General features: G+C 42.5%; 1 protein-coding gene and 1 pseudogene across 3 annotated transcripts in view; both read right to left on the reverse strand.

The window, feature by feature from the left end:
- Window positions 1-16,625, reverse strand: part of MAPK4 (mitogen-activated protein kinase 4) — a 175,159-nt gene that overhangs the window by 117,699 nt on the left and 40,835 nt on the right. The gene's annotated exons all lie outside the window — the stretch shown is intronic.
- Window positions 1,068-2,343, reverse strand: LOC111539659 (annotated as a pseudogene).

Genomic DNA, 16,625 nt, shown 5'->3' on the forward strand with positions numbered 1-16,625 from the left:
TCTTCCAATTCTTGATTCTACCAGTACCATGTGATAACCACAAGAGTTACATATGAAAGTTATGGAGTAGTTTGCAGTATTAAACAATTTGTAAACTTTAAATACATACACATCTAGATAGGTCTAGAGAGAATATGTGTGATACATGAAACTGATTTTTAAAAATTTTTAATTTTTATGGGTATGTAGTAGGTGTATATATTTATGAGGTATATGGGATATTTTGATACAGGTGAAACTGATCCTTTACATTGGCAACTACATATACTTGAAAAATTACAGTCAAAAATAGTTTTATTTTTATAAAAATAATGATTCAAATAAGTGTTTTAAAAATTAAGTAACAATTTCAACCTTATTTAAATTTTAATTTAAAGTTTGGTATTATTCATGTGTTTTGATCTTAAATTTTAGATATTTTAAATACTGTTTAAAACTTTTAAAAACCATTAATTTAGAATGTTTTAATTTTGATTTATTAGTTTAAATCTACATTTTGATGGTAATTCATTCAAATGTGACACACATTTAACTTTTTAGTCTTTCAGGTCCTTACTGACAATTGAACACTAGTTATACTAAACAACATTAATTAAGGATTATTCTGAAATGAAGGCAGGAAAATTTGCTATAGAATATATAATTTATGAATTATATGTATATCTGATTGTTTCATCCAAACATTGTCCATTAGCAGAATACCCAACAGACATAATAATAAATTCTATTACCTTTAACATTTTGCCAACTTTCAATGACATCAAGACCATAGCTTTCCACATGTCATTTTAAAGGTATATTGTCAATATAGTTGAATAGAATACATTAAACAGTAATTTATAACTTTTAATTATTTAGACATGCTATTTCATTCATTTGGCTTCTTGCCCTGAGCTATACAAATGTTAGAAAAGGGGCTGATTTAGGGTCTGTCTTAGGGCAATTAAACTTATGTCCTAAACAATGCAATGCCCTACTTTACTTCTTTTTTTTTTTTTTTTGACCCTAAACCATCTTTTATTGCGCACTTCAGCCGTGAGACTGGGGCCAGCCGGCACACCCTAGACCTAGTACTGTAGGTTGGCTTTCTTTTGAGCCTGCACCTCCAGGATGCCTTCCATGTAGTCCTCATGGGTGAGCTCCGTGGCACCCCTGCACAGTGAGATCATGCCCACCTCCACACACACAGCCTTGCACTGAGCCCCGTTGAAATCATCTGTGCAGTGGGCCAGCTCCTCGTAGTTTACGTCAGGACTGACGTTCATGTTTCGGAAGTGGATCTGCATGATTCTGGCCCAGGCCTCCTCGTTGGGCATTGGGAACTCGATCCTGCTGTCCAGGCGCCCCGAGCAGAGCAGGGCGTGGTCCAGAATGTCCACCCTGTTTGTGGCTGCAATTACCTTAACTTGGGTGTTGGGCTGGAAGCCATCCAGCTGGTTCAGAAGCTTCAGCATTGTCCTCTGCACCTCCCGGTCCCCAGCCTTCTCACTGTCAAAGTGCTTGGTGCTGATGGCATCCAACTCATCAATGAAGATGATAGAGAGTGCTTTCTCCTTGGCCAGGGCAAAGGCGTCCCAGACTAGTTTGGCACCATCTCCAATGAACATCTGCACAGCTGGGGGCCAGCCAGCTTTAGGAAGGTGGCCTTAGTCTGTGTGGCCCAGGCCCAGGCCAGGAGGGTCTTCCCTGTCCCTGGGGGCCCATACATCAGCACCCCTTTTGGAGGTTGGATCCCCAAGTTCTCAAACTTCTCCTTGTGGTTCATTGGCAAGACAATGGCCTCCACCAGCTCTTGGATCTGCTTGTCCAAACCCCCAATGTCATTGTATTGCTCCATGGGCCTCTCGTCCACCTCCATGGCCTTCACCTGCGAGTCATACTCTGTTGGTAGCGTCTCCAGGATCAGATAGGAGTCTTTGTTCACACCCACCAGGTCTCCTGGCTTTAGCTTTTCAGCATCACCAACCCAATCACAGGAAGGAAGTACGTCTGTTGTGTAGAGGTTTTGATCACAGCACACTTGCCCTTCCTCTGGGAGTCCAGGTCAATATGGGCACCGTCCTCCTCTTGGTCATTACTATCAACATCTAGGAGCTCGATGATGTTGCAGACAAGGTACGGCAGGGTCTTGTTCACTCTGATTTTCTCACTGTTCTCTTTGATCTTGTCCTTCATGGCTTGGAGCTCATGGGTGACTCTCAACACTTCACTCTTCATGATCTTGATCTCACTGTCCAGTATCTGTGTGCGTGAGATGATCTCCCCCATGGACATCTTGAGCACCTCCTCCCCAATTCGATCTTGCTCAGCCTCATCCCACATGGTCGCCATCTTCTCCTGCCGAGTCACTTGCTTTACTTCTTAGATAAGTCAGAGCCCACAATAGTATAAAAGTAAAATGCTAATTGAAATCATAAAAATAATTCATTGGTTATTATTCTACAACCTATGTATGGTGTATATAAGACTTACAGTCTCTGTAGAACTATGTGTCACACAAGGGTTATTTTGACACAATCAATGTTTGCATATAAGTGCATGCATTAGTTACCTATTGCTTTGTAACAAATCACTATAAATTTAGCAGCTTAAAACAACACATATTAATGATATCCCAGTTTCTGTGGGTAAGGAGTATAGACACAATTTAGTTGGGTCCTCTGCTCAGGGGTCACAAGGCTTCAATCAAAGTGTCAAATGGGCTGCATTCTCATCTGGAGGCTTGACTGGGGAAGAATCCAAGCTCATTCAGGTTGTTGGCAGAATTTATTTCCCGGCAGTTGTAGGATTTAGGGACCCAGCTTCTTACTGACTACTGGCTGGAGGCTACTCAGGTCTTAGAGGCCACACACAGCTTCCTGTCATGTGGCTCTCTTCACAGGCCCTCTCACACATGGCTGTGTGCTTTTTCAAAGCCAACAAGAGACACTCTCTCCTGTCTGCTAAGACAGAGTCTTCTATAACATAACATGATCATAGGAGTGACATCCCATTAATTTTGCCATATTCTATTGGTTAGATGCACAGGATCTGCCATTATCAAGGGAGTGGATTATACAGGAGGGGTTATAAAGGGGTTATATTAATTGCGGGTCACCTTAGGATGTGTTTGCCACAGTGTGTTTTCTAATGTCCTGTAAGGATGAAAAAGTCTTGAAAAAGTTCTCACCTACCTAGAGAAGCAAGTTGGCAGACACGATTTTCAGAGGTTCATCCAGGGCCTTATGTTTCTCTGGCTATAGGGTTCCACACCAGGAACTCTGCAGAAACTGGCATTGTTGTTTGCCAAAGATCTTTATAACCTTTCTAAGTATCTAATCAAATAACTCAAGATGGTAACCTGTCACTCTCTGCTTTCTGTCTAGTTAGAAGATTCTAGGTGTACTACTCATGCCCTTAGAGAAGACATTTCACGATGTTTAAAGGTTGTAGGCTATGAATTCAGCAACAATTTCCTGCTGGCTCCATGACTGCAAGTGCTATAGGATGTACACAGAAGATGACCCCAATCCTGTCTTCTTAGAATTTGCATCCCTGTTGGCAAGAAAAAACAAGAAAAATGTCCAAGAATGCAATTCTGCTCTAATGTCATCCCTTCCACGCTGAGCCCTCCAGTCACAAATTCCTCCTCTCAGCATGCACATAAATATACAGCCTCTTGTTCTATGCCCTCACAAGTCCTGTTTGATTATGCACCTGAGATCTTTCTGTCCCACTATACTGGGAGTTCCCTGAGGGTAGGGGTGACATACTCATATCTATATGTCCAAGACCTAGAATCATCCCTGACACAAAGCCATTGCTTATGATAGGTTTAGATGAATGGATGTATGGATGGCTGGATATATGGATTATAGCAAAAGAGCCGTGAAATGGAAAATATTGTAGGACTCCAGGTGTAAAACCTTGTTCAAGTCATAACACTTCTCTGAACTTGTATCCAGTTTCTCCATTAGTAAAAATGAAATTGTACAATATTCAGCAAAAGATCCAGATATAAATGAATACTCTCTTCTAAAATCCATATAATATAAAATTCAAGATCAGACAAAACTAATCTAAGGTCAGAATGGGAAAGTGAAAAGAGCTTCCTAGAAGGGAGCCTAAAGAAGTCTTCCAGGGTACTGGAAATAGTCTATGACCTTATCTGGTCACATAGTGTAAACATGTGAAAACTCTGTCAAGCTATGCATTTCAGGATCCTGCGGTTTGCTTTATGTAACTCATACTTCGATCTTTAAAGATTATGGAGTGTGCCTGAGGGCTCTGTGTAAAGAACACAGCCCCATTCCTGCATAAAGAGTCAGTATTCTGATCAGGAAAAGTGATGTCAATGGTGTGATCATCTCAAAGAATCCAGCAAGCATCAGAGTATTTCTCAGTTGTTCAATCCAATGTTCCTGCATCTTGCTGACGTAGGCAGGTGACTCCAGAGGAATGTTTTCATTTCCTCTGGGCCACTTTATCTTTCTCTGCAAACCCTGAAGATCAAATGCTGCGTCATTAAATGACTCCCTGAAGCCTTCCTTGAGGCCAGGGAACAATGTTCCCACTGTTAGAGAGATGGGCAGCTCTCCCATGGAATCATATCTGCAAGGTTACATTCTGGTCTGGGCCTAGATAAGGAGCTCAGCGACACCTTCTAGCAAAAGGTCAGCTGTGCTCACTCATTTGGTGGAGGCCTGTCAAGATGCACCCAGGGCTGCTCCTAAGGTGATTTCTCTGTTGCAGATTTTCTGCAGCCATGAACAAGTAACTTCTGAATGTTCTCTTGATATCTCCACCTTAATTTTTTAAAACGTGAGAAGTTGCACATTATTGGATGCGCATGGAAGCCTCTAGAGATGGCAGAATGAAATAGCTTTTCTAAACACACATGCTTTTGGAGAAATAGTGTCTCCAAGTGAGTATATTGGATGTTGCTAAGAAACAATTACTCCAAGTCATGTGATTGTGCTCCCTTTCCTGAACTCAAACTCTACCTGAACCTACCCAAATTTGAGACATTTTGTCACGTAAGCAAGAACCTGCTCTTTGCTTGTTGGGTTCATGTCACTCATATAAGAAGACTGTCAGTTCATTCACAGCCAGTCCATGCCTCAAGCATGTCCTTCTTCTCCGCAGTCCCTGGCGCAGGGCTGGGCACACCCTCTATGATCATTCAATAGTTGGTGACTTAAGTACATGTCCAAATCTGGTAGTTATATAGTTCAAGCATAGAAAAGCAGCCCTCACCAAGAACTGTCCTTTGCACTAGACAAGTACTGGGAGAAATAACATATTAGTCCTCAAGATGCTCACTGTCAAGTGGAGAGAGAGGAGAAGGAGAGGAGAACTTGATAAGCTACATCTTTTTACCGTGATAGAAGCCCAGGAGAGCGGGTAAACGGGAGTATCATTCGCTCCCTGCACACCATCTGTTCAGTCTTTGTTTTATCAATAAAGAAATGGCAGCAGAAGAACGATTACCATTTATGAAGCTCTTGCCTCTCAGCCCTGAACAACCCCTTCTAGTCTCTGTTCAGTTATATTGGGCTAGAAATCAGAAAATGTGCAAATCACAGTGCTCCTTGATGACTGGCTCTGTGTTAGTTTCTGCCAACAGGGGGCACTGGAGGGAGGATGCAAGGCAGGAGGAGGGTTGCTCCTGTAGCTCATCCAGTGGTGACTCTTCACCTTGGCATTGAACTTGGTTCTGGTTTCCCATTTTCCCACACTCCCAGAACCAGCCTCACCATACCCCTCAGAGGTACCAGCAGTCTCTGGGCAGTCCCCTGTTCTCCAAGGTCTGAGCCTCTGCTCTGGGAGGCCCTCCTCCAAGGACCTAAGATGCCAACAGCAGCCAAGTGATGGTCCCTCCTCTGAAGGCTGAGCTATATGGTTCTATGAGCCCCACTTCTCCAAGCTTCTGTCCTCTGTTCCCTTGGCCTTGGGGGTGGTGGCTGCTTCCTGTGGTTATATCTCTATGTTACCTCAGGGTAGGCCTCCCATGCCTGTTTAATCAACTCCCTCCTTAAACTCTGCTAAAATAAATGGTGTGGTTCTGGTCTTCTAACCATGACCCTGGTTGGTACAGAAGGGAGGTGATGAGATTGTAGACAAGTTAATTCACCTCTTGCAAAATTCCATTTTCTTTTTCTGCAAAAATGGGTATAATAACAGTACCCATGTCATATGGTTGTGAGAAGGAATTATTGGAGTGATGTTGGTAAAGTCCTATCTGCACTACTTGGCACATAGTATTTGGCAGAATGGGAACCAGGATCTAGGCTTCATGATCCAAGATCTTAATTTTTCTGTTGGATATATCCACCATATCTATAGACCGATATGACCAAAGGGAGTGCAGCATAGCAAACGAGTGGGCCTTAGAGCCAAACTGTCTGGATTCAAATCCTCCCTCCACCATTTACTACCTATGTGACCTATGGCAAGTTACTTAACCTCTCTGTGCCTTGGTTTCCCCATGGTAAAATGGTGGTAGCAGAACCTGTCATAGGGATATTAATACAATATCAACCACTTAGAATAGTACAAATATTTCTATTTTTCTGCCTTCTGGGAACATAGCATTGCACTTACAATAGCACCTAGCATGTAGAAGAACAGTACCTGACATCATCATCATCATCAAGAATCAATTGTGGCAAAGTAGGAGTGCAGTTCTCGTCACAAACACCTGTGTTTAAATCTCCTTCACTGCATGAGCCTCTTCTTAACTGAGTGTCCTGACAAGTCACTTTACCTACATGAGCCTCAGTTTCCCCAGCCCAATAAGAAGACATATCTCACAGGTTGGAGGGGTAAACATAATACAGCACGCAATATGGGCTGCATAACGTCTGGCAAGCAAGTGCTTGATAAAAAGCATCTGCTGCTGTGACTAATTTCATCAAATCTGATGGCCCCCAAAATCTCTTTTTTGGATCATTGGTCCATGCATGAAGTAAGTTTAGAATAAGGATAATACTTTGAGTTGTCATTGTAAAAAAAGGGAAGTGGATCTGTATCTTAAAGGTTTCCCACACTGAAGGATGACACTCTTAGATGATAAACAACAAGAACTTTATTTATTTATTTATTTATTTATTTATTATTATACTTTAAGTTCTAGGGTACATGTGCATAACGTGCGGGTTTGTTACATATGTATACTTGTGCCATGTTGGTGTGCTGCACCCATCAACTCGTCAGCACCCATCAACTCGTTATTTACGTCAGGTATAACTCCCAGTACAATCCCTCCCCCCTCCCCATCCCCATAATAGGCCCCAGTGTGTGATGTTCCCCTTCCCAAGTCCAAGTGATCTCATTGTTCAGTTTCCACCTATGAGTGAGAACATGCGGTGTTTGGTTTTCTGTTCTTGCGATAGTTTGCTGAGAATGATGGTTTCCGGCTGCACAGTATTCCATGGTGTATATGTGCCACATTTTCTTAATCCAGTCTGTCACTGATGGACATTTGGGTTGATTCCAAGTCTTTGCTATTGTGAATAGTGCCACAATGAACATACGTGTGCATGTGTCTTTACAGCAGCATGATTTATAATCCTTTGGGTATATACCCAGTAATGGGATGGCTGAGTCATATGGTACATCTAGTTCTAGTCCTTGAGGAATCGCCATACTGTTTTCCATAATGGTTGAACTAGTTTACAATCCCACCAACAGTGTAAAAGTGTTCCTATTTCTCCACATCCTCTCCAGCACCTGTTGTTTCCTGACTTTTTAATGATTGCCATTCTAACTGGTGTGAGATGGTATCTCACTGTGGTTTTGATTTGCATTTCTCTGATGGCCAGTGATGACGAGCATTTTTTCATGTGTCTGTTGGCTGTATGTATGCCTTCTTTTCAGAAATGTCTGTTCATATCCTTTGTCCACTTTTTGATGGGGTTGTTCTTTTCTTGTAAATTTGTTTGAGTTCTTTGTAGGTTCTGGATATTAGCCCTTTGTCAGATGAGTAGATTGCAAACATTTTCTCCCATTCTGTAGGTTGTCTGTTCACTCTGATGGCAGTTTCTTTTGCTGTGCAGAAGCTCTTTAGTTTAATTAGATCCCATTTGTCAATTTTGGCTTTTGTTGCCGTTGCTTTTGGTGTTTTAGACATGAAGTCCTTGCCCATGCCTATGTCCTGAATGGTATTACCTAGGTTTTCTTCTAGGGTTTTTATGGTATTAGATCTAACATTTAAGTCTCTAATCTATCTTGAATTAATTTTTGTATAAGGAGTAAGGAAAGGATCCAGTTTCAGCTTTCTACTTATGGCTAGCCAATTTTCCCATCACCATTTATTAAATAGGGAATCCTTTCCCCATTTCTTGTTTTTCTCAGGTTTGTCAAAGATCAGATGGCTGTAAACAAACAAACAAACAAAGCAGCAGAATCCTCTGCAGATGCAAACGACCCTGTCTGACAGCTTTGAAGACAGCAGTGGATCTCCCAACACGGAGGTTGAGGTCTGAGAATGTACAGACTGCCTGCTCACGTAGGTCCCTGACCCCTGAGTAGCCTAACTGGGAGACATCCCCCACTAGGGGCAGACCAACACCCCACACCTCACACGGCAGGGTACACCCCTGAGACGAAGCTTCCAAAGCAAGAATCAGACAGGTACACTCACTGTTCAGCAATATTCTATCTTCTGCAGCCTCTGCTGCTGATACCCAGGCAAACAGGGTCTGGAGTGGACCTCAAGCAATCTCCAACAGACCTACAGCTGAGGGTCCTGATTGTTAGAAGGAAAACTAACAAACAGGAAGGAAACCCACACCAAAACCCCATCAGTACGTCACCATCATCAAAGACCAGAGACAGATAAAACCACAAAGATGGGGAAAAAGCAGGGCAGAAAAGCTGGAAATTCAAAAAATAAGAGCGCATCTCCCCCTCCAAAGGAACGCAGCTCGTCACCAGCAACAGATCAAAGCTGGACGGAGAATGACTTTGATGAGTTGAGAGAAGAAGGCTTCAGTCCATCAAACTTCTCAGAGCTAAAGGAGGAATTACGTACCCAGCGCAAAGAAACTAAAAATCTTGAAAAAAGAATGGAAGAATGGATAACTAGAATAATGAATGCAGAGAAGGCCATAAACGAACTGACAGAGATAAAAACCATAACATGAGAAATATGTGACAAATGCACAAGCTTCAGTAACCGACTCAATCAACTGGAAGAAAGAGTATCAGTTTGAGGATCAAATGAAGAAAGAGTATCTGATTGAGGATCAAATGAATGAAATGAAGCGAGAAGAGAAGTCTAAAGAAAAAAGAGGAAAAAGAAATCAATAAAGCCTTCAAGAAGAATGGGATTATGTGAAAAGACCAAAGCTACGTCTGATTGGGGTGCCTGAAAGTGAGGGGGAAAATGGAACCAAGTTGGAAAACACTCTTCAGGATATCATCCAGGAGAACTTCCCCAACCTAGTAAGGCAGGCCAACATTCAAATTCAGGAAATATAGAGAACGCCACAAAGATACTCCTCGAGAAGAGCAACTCCAAGACACATAATTGTCAGATTTACCAAAGTTGAAATGAAGGAAAAATTGTTAAGGGCAGCCAGAGAGAAAGGTCAGGTTACCTACAAGGGGAAGCCCATAAGACTAACAGCAGATCTCTCATCAGAAACTCTACAATCCAGAAGAGAGCAGGGGCCAATATTTAACATTCTTAAAGAAAAGAATTTCCAACCCAGAATTTCATATGCAGCCAAACTAAGTTTCATAAGTGAAGGAGAAATAAAATCCTTTACAGATAAGCAAATGCTTAGAGATTTTGTCACCACTAGGCCTGTCTTACAAGAGACCCTGAAGGAAGCACTAAACATAGAAAGGAACAACCAGTACCAGCCATTGCAAAAACATGCCAAAATGTAAAGACCATCGAGGCTAGGAAGAAACTGCATCAACTAATGAGCAAAATAACCAGTTAATATCATAATGGCAGGATCAAGTTCACACATAACAATATTAACTTTAAATGTAAATGGACTAAATGGTCCAATTAAAAGACACAGACTGGCAAACTGGATAAAGAGTCAAGACCCATCAGTTTGCTGTATTCAGGAGACCCATCTCACATGCAGAGACACACATAGGCTCAAGATAAAGGGATGGAGGAAGATCTACCAAGCAAATGGAGAACAAAAAAAAGCAGGGGTTGCAATCCTAGTCTCTGATAAAACTGACTTTAAACCATCAAAGATCAAAAGAGACAAAGAAGGCCATTACATAATGGTAAAGGGATCAATTCAACAGGAAGAGCTAACTATCCTAAATATATACGCACCCAATACAGGAGCACCCAGATTCATAAAGCAAGTCCTTAGAGACTCACAAAGAGACTTAGACTCCCATACAATAATAATGGGAGACTTCAACACTCCACTGTCAACATTAGACAGATCAACGAGACAGAAAGTTAACAAGGATATCCAGGAATTGAACTCATATCTGCACCAAGCAGACCTAATAGACATCTACAGAACTCTCCACCCCGAATCAACAGAATATACATTCTTCTCAGCACCACGTCGCACTTATTCCAAAATTGACCACATAATTGGAAGTAAAGCGCTCCTCAGCAAATGTACAAGAACAGAAATTATAACAAACTGTCTCTCAGACCACAGTGCAATCAAACTATAACTCAGGACTAAGAAACTCAATCAAAACCGCTCAACTACATGGAAACTGAACAACCTGCTCCTGAATGACTACTGGGTACATAATGAAATGAAGGCAGAAATAAAGATGTTCTTTGAAACCAATGAGAACAAAGATACAACATACCAGAATCTCTGGGGCACATTTAAAGCAGTGTGTAGAGAGAAATTTATAGCACTAAAGGCCCACAAGAACTTTCAACCAGGAAGAGGGCATAGAAGCTCGGAATGTTAACTCCACACTACTCACTGACTTGCTATCACATGGCCTAGTGAAGTTATAAATTATAATTGACATCTTATCTACTTCCAAGAAGGATTTTCAGTGACCTACAGTAAAATGTTATACATTTAAAACTTAAAAGTCAGAAACAGATATCTGAACCCACAGAGGTGAAGGAGAAGCAGGGGGAGAATGAGTAAAGATTTTCCACCATGATCCTCAGTCAAAACAGTTATATTTTCAAGTATCAAGTAAATCCCTATTTCCAATGGGCAAGGTAAAAAGGGAAATGTAATTGCTTATGTAATGCTCATTTTTGATTAGGGAAAGGTATAATTTTATTCAAAAAATTCCATGATACTAAATAGAAAACTTAATTAAATGAGACTTTAAGTAAGAAATATTGAATAGCATAATGGATAGTATCTTCCATGGTAGCTTTTGAGAATTATAAGAACTCATTATGTGACTTCTTATTACAGTGTCCAATAGAGGAAGGCTGTTGCAATACAAGATTGGTAAATTGTCTTTAAACCCATCAGAGATGACAGTCACAGCTTATTCAGGCCAGGAAGGAGAGTAGCACAATTTCTTAAGACAGTTCCAGAATGTAAATTATTTTTTCCTTTCAAAGAAAGACATGAACATGGCTGAGAATGGAAAGATGACAACTGGCTCTGGATGACTGATGGAAATACATGGGTACATGACTGGGAGCAGTTCTTAAGGATCTGCCAATCTCCACGTGGTCCTCTTACTGTGTGGTCAGAACTGCCAACTCAATTCATTCCTCCAGGCTATTTCTTCTCACCTCCACTGCTCAGAGCAGCGCTGTTCTGGAAGCATGATTCTTCATTCTTGCCCTGTGACAGGGCCACTGTGGATCACGTCAAAATAACACACCCAGCCAAGAACAGTGATCAAAGTAGCAAAGGGGCCAAGAGATAAAAGAAAAATTCCAAAGGCCTGGACCTGAGGCAGGATACACAGAGCTGAAGAACTTTGGATTTAGAATGAGAAAATCTGGGCTCATATCCCACTTCCTCCACTTAACCATTTGTGAGATCGTAAGCAAGTTAATTCACCTCTCGAAAATTCCATTTTCTTTTTCTGCAAAAATGGGTATAATCACAGCACTCACGTCAAATGGTTGTGAGAAGGAATTATTGAAATGATGTTGGCAAAGTCCCCCCCCCCCCCCCGCCCCGCCTATTAGTATCTGGCACATAGTAAGTGTTTAGTAAATGTCAGCTGTAATGACGAGGACTGAAAGAATGGTGATGTGATGCTTTGCATACAAAGATGAAGTAACTGTATCATTCCACAGAGAGAGGTTATGCTGCAGTAAGAAACAGCATCAAAATCGTACTGCCTTAACACTGCCAGGTTTATTTCTTAACTGTGCTACATGTGCAACATGCATTGACAGGGACTTGGCTCATGTAATCACTTGGGGTCCCAGCCTGACAGAGGCTTTGAACTTTCACATGTGCCTCCAGGATTATAGCAGTGCCATTGAACTGGGCACCAGCTCTTAGAGCTTCTGTCCAAAAGTGTCACTTTTGCTCACATGCATTGTACAGCTGCCTGTTTTTCTACATGAAGTTTTACTGCTACACAGCTATGCATGCTCCATTGCACAGTGTGACTGCTTCCGTACTTCAACAGCAAAGTTGAGTAGTTGCAAGAGAGACTATATGGCCCATAAGCTGAAAATATTTTCTATCTAGTCCTTTAAGAAAAAGTTTGCCAATCCCTGCCTTGGTTTAGGTAGATCACATAGTCACACCTAACTTTGAAGCAGACAGGAAAATGCAATGCTATGTTTCCAGAAGGCAGAAAATTAGAAATATTTGGTAGACAGCACTGAAGACCACCGTTAGTCATCCCAGGCTACCAATAGATAGGGCAGCATTTTTGCATTATTTTTCCAGATGCAGGCATGAATGTAAATGGAATGTAACATTGCTAGGCTAATCTCACTCAAGCACTGCTTTGAGCAGGCAACATCCCTGCTCACTAACCTTCAATGGATCCCTAGTGTATTAAAGACAAAATCCCAACACCTCTGCTTGACACTTAAGACCCTCAAAAATCTGGCCCATTTCACCTGGTCTATAACATACCTCCACTGTTCTTTGCCAGGATTCCTTTGCTTATATCTGTCAAATCTCCATCAAAAACTAAGACCATGTCCATGGTCACACAGCCAGTGGCAGGTGGGGTTCTCCCCGTGTCTGTCTGACTCCAGGGCACATTCCCATGCTCTCTGCAGTGCTCTTGTTTTATCATGATACCTGTTATTTCTGCCACCCCGTCCCAATCACCTCCTTTTTCTTTGACTCCATGAGAAATGTAAGCCCTTATTTTCTGCTGCAGCCCAGACTTTCCTGTGGTTCAGGATGCCTTGCCAAAGCATGTGGACCAAGCCAGAGTCTGCCCTCATGACTCTTCCCCTTTGAGCTCGTAACCTCTTATTTTTCCGTCTGACTGCCACTAACCTAAAGAACAAGAAGATCCAGGAGGAACTGAGACCAGACTGAGACATGGGACAGAGGCTGCCACGTTCGCCAGAGCAGGAGAGGGGCAGCCAGGTGAGCTGTACGGAGCAACGAGCGCAGGCACTCTGCTAGGGAAGGCCTGCCCTGGACGGAAGCTGGGCCATGGGTCCTCCTCCCCTCTACGTCCTGCTTCTTGTTCCCCTGGGAGAAATGACAGCACAGCTGCCCTCTGAGAGATATCCCAAATGAAAACCACCTCAGTCCTGAACTGAATTTCTAAGGAGATCAGCAAGCTGCCCAGTTAGAAGTGACCCTGGAGAACCTTTTGAGGACAGACACACTGGCCATAGGAGCAGGAGTGTAAAGAGTTTCTCTTGCAAGGTGGAAGCAGCTCCCACTGCTGACTGGTTTTATTGGGCCCTAGAGCAGAGGACCCACCTCTAGGATAAGTAATATAACCAATGTTTATTGGTCCCTTCCAAATGGATCCAAACCTTTGTCCCTGGCATTTCTCCCGCAGAGCAGTACAGGAATACTCCTGGGAGCCCTCTGCTGCCTCTTTCCTCTGCACAAAGACCAAGGCTGAGCTGGTCCCAGGGAAAAGATGTTTTCCCAGTGCCCATCCAGTAGTTCAAACCATGGCCCGAAGAGGCAGACAGATCTGGATTTCAACTTGATCTCCTCTGTACTTAGCTGTGTGACTTTACACAAGTCACTTAACATCTCTGAGCCTCAGTTTCCTCATTATATAAAGCATCTGCCTTGTAGGGTTGATGGCATCTGCATCAAAGCATTGATGTGTGCACAGGGCCTGGTACATAGTGAGAGCTCAGTATGTGGCAGAGGCTATGGCAGTAATGTCAGTCTGTAATTACTATCCTCCTGCACCCTCTTCTCCTTAACAGAGAAACATGTTCAATAATTTAAGGCTCTGTCTCTTGCACTATCATTTGTTACAGACCCTCAAATCCCTTACCTGTTGATGAATTTATGTATCTCTGCACAAGACAAGTCAGAGTACAGACTGGATCACATCCTAGTCACCAGTGGGGCAAAGCCACCTGCTCTGGGCCATTGCACTCTTGAGACTGTCAGCTCTTAACAGCCAAGGGAAACTTGAGCACAGCAACACAGTGAAATACCCATGCCCTTTCTCTCATACTAAAATATATCTGCTCCAAACTTAGCAAAACCTAACAGTGGATAAGGTCTTCTAGACCAAGACCAAAAGAAGTTAAAAATAGAACTTAGAAAAGGGGCTGCTTTATTTACAAGTACTGGTCTCTCCCTCAGATCAACTATTTCTACATGTTGTGTTCTCATATGTGTCTACAAAACTCTTTAGGATTTAGCAAGAGTCAGATTTGGGAGTTGTTTTTCTAATAGAGTAAGCAAGCTTATACCTCATGGATTAGGGGGTATTTTGCAATTACTAACTGCTATAACTAATCATGGAAAGGGATGCTTCATTTATCCGGTATGAAGTGAGAACTGGGTATGTTATATAAATTGCTTTAACAAACAACAAGAGCATGATTGATCACTCTTAGCTTCAAAACTCTAACATTCACCACTTTGTTGGAAGTTCTAAAGCATATCACATACTTTCCTGCCTCATTAAACAAAGCATGCTATAAATCAGTTAATCATCGCTCAATAACTCAAGACCATCACTACAAACATCAACCATTACACTAGGCTTTAGAACAATGACATGGTTTGAGAAGTACTGAGGCATGGGACTATTTTTTCCTACCTAAATGATCCCAGAATTTGAGGTTCTTTTGTCTTGTCTTTATACTTCTATGACTCTTTCTGCACCATCAGCAGTCACTCCTTGATGGTTTGGGTATGCCTGCCTCAAATTCCTTCTAATTTGCTTTTTCTCATCTTCTGTGAAGTAAGGAAGCAAATCAAGCTCATTAGAACTCCTTGTAAACCAGGAGGAAATAAGTTCCAAGGGTCCCAATGAGTAAAGAAGTGAACATTAGTGCATGGTCTTTGTGAGATCTATCCCTTTGTGACATATATCTTGGTTAATAGAAGGCTATTACAACCTCCTGAATTTGTTCATTTCACACCAGTGCAATGAACCTACCTGTTGAGACAAAGCTATAATAATAATTTTTTAAGAAGAAAGTAAGACAAAAGGAAGAATGAATACTTACCAAGTGCTTACAAGATGCCAGGCAGTGTTCTAGACTTTGTATATACAAACTAGTTTGGATATGCAGGCCCATGAGGAGATACTGCTTTATTCCCATTCTGCAGATGTGGACTCAGAGGCAGAGACAGGACTGACCACATTGGGCTAGTGTGGAAAATCAGGTTCTGGAGGAATGACAGAATCACATTTGCTGGTATAGGCATGGATCCTGCAGGAACCCCAATAATGTGTGTGTGTAGATGTAGGAGAGTTTAGGAGGATGAGGAGGGCAGGGCACAGGCAGGAAACCGGCATGGCAAGAGTCCCTCTTTGTGTGGTCACAGGGTGAGAGGAGATGTGGATGTCCCTTAACCAAGTACCTTAGTGGCTTACAGGTCCCTAATGCAGCCACTTTGATTCTGGGACAGAAGACACGCCAGGGAGATAGAAGCTGGTGGAGCTGGCTGAGCTGTGGGGTGACTGATGACTTCTCACCTTGGTCAGCATCACCTTGAGAACAGAAATGACCGGAGAGGGGCCTGGGCCAGCAGTCATGGCCCAAGGGGGACTGACGTGTCTGCTGACCGGCCACTTCTGCTCCTCAGGTTCTTGTAGTAACTATCTGTAACCTCTAGACTAGCTGAGGGTGATGTAGCCCCTCTCCACTACCTCCTTACCAGAAGGTAAGACACAGTTTAAGCAGGTCTTGGATGAAATTTATTAGCAAGCCTGCATAGTCATGTGAGCAGTTTTTGTAGCTCAGGGAAGTCCCCATCTTGGCCCTCTGACACCTCAGCCCACACCCAGCATCTGAGAAGGCTGCAATATTCCAGGATTATAGGGGACTCAGGCACCAGAGGTCTTCCCTGAAGCAGGGTCCTTGAGACCCTCAGGCAGCTGGCCTAGAGCACAGTACTGAACCCAGGGAATGGGGTTGCTGATTCTTATATCTCCTTCATGCAGGGGATGTGGCCTAGACAATCTTTGTAACCAATCACTGATCTTGAACATCACTCCTCACACCAGTGAAAATTCATTTCTCACATACTTTGTGCTAATTTACAAATCCTCTGGTATAGATTTCGAGCATA

This window comes from Piliocolobus tephrosceles, chromosome 18, assembly GCF_002776525.5.
Source record: "Piliocolobus tephrosceles isolate RC106 chromosome 18, ASM277652v3, whole genome shotgun sequence".
NCBI lineage: Eukaryota > Metazoa > Chordata > Mammalia > Primates > Cercopithecidae > Piliocolobus > Piliocolobus tephrosceles.